Raw genomic sequence first — 6,000 nt, 5'->3', positions numbered from 1 at the left:
GTGTGAACACAGACATGTTGCACAACATAAGAGATGTCGGGCCTGGTGAAGGTCAAGTACTACAAAAGAACCAGCAATAAAATTTACTTTCTTATTGAGGACAATAAAATTTCTCACAACATATATACGTACGATGTGTAATATAGCCATGTTGGATATATATATCACACACACACACGGACTCTTTTCGGCTCTTTTAGAAGGCCTTTCAAACGGACTCTTTTTTGTCCTTTTTTTTTTACCGGTGACTTTTTTTCCGCCCCTTTTTAATGGATTTTTTTAACTGAGAGTGTTCTTTTTTTGCACTTTGCGTTGAATTTGTTTTTTTTTATTACGGCGTTCCATGCATTCACATCATAGTGGAAAAAACCGGACCGGACCGGCGGTTCAACCGGAAAAAACCGGAACCAGAGGTTGGCACGGTTCGGTCGAATAGAAAGACCGGACATGCAATCGAACCGCTTCAGGCCGCTTGAACCGGCCGGTTTTGTTATGAACCGGACAATAAAACGCCTTCGGTCGGACCGGGTCAGCGAACGAATGGGCCACACGACGGCCCATTTATTTGGGCCTTCTTGTCTGCTTGATTTTTTAACCAAAAATCGAAATAAAAGCTGCGCTAGTGGGGGGTCGACCCTTGGTCGGTTGGTTGGTCGGTTGGTTGAAAGGCAACTCCCCTAACCATTCTACCAGTTGGATGTGTGTGCCTATATGAAAATACATAAATTAGATGTACTTACAGGACCGCGGTTCAACCGGCCGGTTCACGGTCAGACCGTCAGACCGGTGAACAGGAGGGTGACCGGGTCATCTACCGGTCCGGTTTTTTCCACTATGATTCACATGCATGCGTTGAGGGTGTTCCATGCATGCGTTCGCTTATGATGGGACAACAACAGTTGCCGAGTCGGCGTCCATCTCGTGGTGAAGCTAGCTAGGGCGACACGCGCACCCACATTCATCCGCGCGCGCATGGGCGAACCCCCGTAGACTGCCCGCCGCCTAACTAGCTAGCTCTCGAGAACCGAGCATTGCTCGGTTGGTTAGCATCGCTGGTGAGCGAGCAGCCCGCGCGGGTTCGATCCCTGGGATCGTCACCCGCGCGTCTCACCGGGATTTATTCCCAAATAAATTTCTAGCTCTCCCGTGCCAGCGCCACGATAGTAGAGTGACGTCCTCGTCACGCACAAGGTCCTTAGGTGGCTTTATGTATCTCATTAGCACGCGTGTGTATAGTTGATAGGTCTAGCATGCGTGTAGGGGTCTGTGTGTGTGGAGTGGCATGCGTGTAGGGGTCTGTGTGTGTGGAGTGTGTGTGCGTGGTGGAGTGCGTTTGCACGTATGTTCAGATACTACAGCTTGTACTCATAGTGGAGAGCTCAAAAAAAAAAAAACTAGCTAGCTCTCGAGCGATCGCACCGAGACGGGAAGTGGAAGGCTCCCGTGTGTTGCTAAATGTTACCGGGTGTTTCATAAGACACACGGTAACTTACCGTGGGTATCCACGGTAACATCAGGGGCCGGCATACCGTGTGTAAGAAACGAACCACACGGTAACGATGCTGCTGAACCGGAAACCCATTCAACTTCCGTTTGCGCGGGCGAATTTCGTGGTTGGCGCCATTTCCCCAGATTTTCTCGCGCGTGCTCTAGAGCCGGAAGAAAAGCAAAAGCTCCACGCGCGTCCGGCAACCCTAGCGCCGCCGCCGCCACGGCGCCACCAGATCTGACAGCGAGGATGCCGGGGCCGCTAGATCACATGGGTGCATGCATGTGAACCGATCGAGTGAAATAATGCCATTTGCAAATTAAGTATATATATCACTAGTCGTTTGGCCCAAATTAATGTCATTAACTAAATTAGCTTGCTATGCTGGCTTTAATTTCCTTTTGAGAGTGACACATCTGTAATTAACATGTAGTAGAGTAGCTCGATCTTAATTTGCTTTTATCGTGGGAAATTGTGAGAATAGTATGCCAGGAACGTCGAGATCAACCACCAGGCAAACCATGCGTGTTCGTTTAAATCCATCCAAAGGGATTGGAGGAATTTAGAGAGGATTAATTAATTCTGCATTATTATGATGTAAAATTATTTCCCCTTAATTCTCTTGAATCCGTTTTTTAATGGGGATTAAACTAATAAAGCCTTTTATTTTTTCCTATCATTATTTTTTTGTAAAATTTATTAAAAAATTAACGTGATATATAGATCAATATGAGACACTTCATTTCAAAAAATTAAATTTGAACTACAAGTAGACAAAATATTTCCCTATGTCCCTATCGGTGTACTCCCTCCGTCCCAAAAAAAACTCAACCTAGTATTGGATGTGATGTTTTCTAGTATATCGAATTTAGACATACTCCTGTCCAGATTTGTTGTAGTAGAAAATGTCCCATCCAATACTAGGTTGAGTTTTTTTTTTTTTGGACGGAGAGAATAGTCGTTCCTACCGTCACAACCATTGGTATAGTTTCAAACTTTGCAGACAACTTTAATTTTCCCTCCGTCCCTAATCAGAGGGCTCAGAAACTTTTTTTTTATGTCCAACAAAATTAGGCGCACAGTCAAATTTGTTTGCTGTTTTGTTTTTGAACGAAAAATGCAACCTTGACCCACCCATCTGTATTTGACTATTACATGCATGCATCCGAAGTTCCGAACCCTTACCTATCAATCTGCGTGCATTCGTTAACAGTGAAATTTGGTAAGTCCAAAGTTATCATCGGTTTAGAGTCAATATCGGCTTCAGAGTCCTGGAATCAACCGATGGGAGTCATCAAATCGCTGGCAACCGTGTTCTCGATGGAATCGGATCAATTAAAGGGAATTTATCCAGAAGAGTCCGAGTTCAATAAGGATACGGCATGGCAGTTTATCTATTAATTAGGAATAGTTTGTTAGTTTCCTTTTATCTTTACGAAAGTGTGTTTAGTGTCCGATAAGGACTTGTACACCCGGGGTCAATGTAATCTATCAATCTCGATCAATATAACTACTCTCGGCGCATCGCCACCCTCTTTCCCGAGGTTTTTACTTATCATCCGGCGAAATTTGGCACCTAACGCAGAGCTGCATCGGTTCAGTTCGATCTCCGGCGAAGGGGTAAGTCTTACGTTCCGCCAGCCCTGGTGAATCTATTGGCTACATTGGTGTTATTCAAGGCTGCATCGCTTCGATCTCTTGGACCGCTCTGGTTTGGTTGATATATTTGCCTACCTGATATCTCAATTCTATCTTTAATTGCATTGTGTTTAGAGACGCATCGGTTTAGTTGGGACAGTCTCAGTTAGGTCTGATCTTCTGTCTAAGCCGATATATCTCTACAATCGCAACGCTGTTATAAATAGATTTGTTATATCCATCACATTAGATAGATCTATCGGCTCATCGAGTATTAGATTATCATATACAATCTTGTGCTGCATCGGTTAGGTTCAACCTACTAGATTGTTGTTGATAATATAAATCTTGTTAAGCCGATAGGTTCATGCTAATGTTTTATCGGGGTGCTAGCCGATAAGTTATCTGGACGTTGCATCGGCTTACAAGGATTACATACCAGTTGGATTTAGCCGATTGCAACAAAGGTTTCACTGTTTATCTAATCGTTTAGATTTTATGACATCGGATCTTCAGCTGATACATGCTTTAACCTTCAGATCAGTGCTTATTCTATCATATTGTACTGCTAGCCGATTGGTTTATACTGGATTATATTATTGTTATTTATCATCATCAGCCGGTCGTCTTTATATCATTATCTACATTGGATATATAGCCGATTGCTTAAACCCTATCGCTATTGGTTGGTATCGGCATCTACTATTATCGGCTATCGGCTGGAATTACTCCATCGGCTTGTCAGCCGATCGGCTATTTGATCTACTGTTTACATATCTTGTCAGTTGCAGAATCAAACTGACTGGCACGCCTGCATCTCATCAACCTTTGGACCTGCACTGGAGCTAAGCAGATCTCCCAGGCCAGTGTGTGTTTTTCGCATCAACAGCATTCTTGTCACGCCCGGAATTTCTATCCAAAATTCCAAACGCTTACATGTGTGTAAACCCTCGTCCAGGAATCAGCCGAGGCACACAATAACAAATTGATAATAGAGTACAATTATTACTCTAATTAATAAGCGAATAAAATGTCATTACAGAGGTAGATAGTTCCTCTCAATCAATAAAAATCTAAGCAGCGGAAAAAAAATAAAATAAACGGCGCAGACGGCTCCACTCCACAGGCAGCTTGACCAAGGCTACACCTAATCCTCCACACCATCAGCCTCATTGTAGAACTCTTCCTCTGATGAATGATTGCAAGGTGAGTATATGACATACTCAGCAAGCCACGCAGCAAATATGCAAGTGCACAGGATAACAAAGGATGGCATAATAGGGTTTCATTTGCAAAAGCAGCATTTAGCAAACATTTGAGAATTTAATAAAACGGTTAAGTAATAATTAATCAATATTAATCCAACACTATACAACATACCCTGTTGTATAGGCCCAACCATTCTGAACAACCATCCCGGCTGCACAGTTCTATATCCAAACCAGGAATGTACCATTCCAAACCAGGAGCTAATCAAATTATTACCAGTTTAAGCATCTTTTACTATGATGAGAGGGGTGAGACTAATCACGAAAGACATTGTTAGACCCGCCCATAACCGCGGGCACGGCTATTCAAATAGTTTTACTCTGATCAGAGGTGTACCACTGTACCCACAAGACACAACCCCACATCATGTCACCATGTGCCTCAATACCACCACGGTATCTCGGAAAGGAGTTGTGACAATACCCCTCGCATAACACAATCCACTGCAGCGCACCTTCCTGGATCATAATCACCCCCTTATAAGCAAGGCATGGACTCCCCAGCGACCCCCGTGGGCTTATCTCCGCCACTTCTCAGTCTGGTGCTCCGCAATGAACCATGCTATACAAAAGATAAAGCCGTTGCCCATGCTGGCTTGTGGTTGGCACAATAAATGTTTCACAACCGAAACTCGTGAACCGGTCCTTAATTGTCATGAGCACGACCATCAAAACCATGTGCTCACAACCCACCATTACCAGGTTTTAGTTGACACATTAATTAATTAACTAATCACGATTGACCATCGTGAACTATCAATAAGCCATCATGAAATAATAGTGAGTCATTAGTTATCCCATAAGTGTGCTAATGTTTCTAAGCAGAGCTAAGCAGTTATATCTAATATCTAGTTGAACCAATATAAATAAAGCTCAACTAGTCAAATTATAATAACCCAAGGTATCAAGGAATAAAGTAATCAAGAACAAAAGGGCTATAACAAACAATAGGTTAATTTCACCCAATGACATTCGAAAATAAATGCAATAGTTGAAAAGAAACAATAGCTTTAAATAGGATCAACATGCTCAAAGGGTTGTTTGGGATCTGTGTGACTTGCCTTGCTGGCCTTGGAACTCTTCAAACTCTTCTTCTGCGAAAACGGACTCTCCGGAAACGACTGAATCTAAGCAGAAAAGAGCAAAATCACCAAAACAGCACATAAACAAGCATGAACAGTACATGTGGATATTTTTAATGTGTAGATCTCAATTTTAGAAAAATTTAGAGACTTGAACCAACTAAATCGGAGCTAATATGAATTAGTTATGAATTTTTAAAGATTAAATCGGATTAAAACACTTATATCGGTTTAAATTGAATTATGACGCAATAATGAATTATTTTTGAAAAGGAAAAAGGGATTTATTGCGTCATCGGCTAGGGTTTCGGTGGACCGGGCGCACGGGCGGCGGTTCACGCGAACGGACGGCCGAGATCGATCCAATCCAAAACGGACGGCCGAGATCAAACGGTCCACGACCGGCTCACGGCGGACGACCCCGATGACATCAGCGGTGACGTCACCTGACAGCGGCGGCGGCTCGGCGGAGGAGACGGCTCGAACGGCGCACGCTCGCCGGCGAACGGCGGCGCTAGGACGC

Source organism: Oryza sativa, chromosome 2, assembly GCF_034140825.1.
Source record: "Oryza sativa Japonica Group chromosome 2, ASM3414082v1".
Classification (NCBI taxonomy): Eukaryota; Viridiplantae; Streptophyta; class Magnoliopsida; order Poales; family Poaceae; genus Oryza; species Oryza sativa.
Note: the sequence above shows the minus strand (reverse complement) of the source record.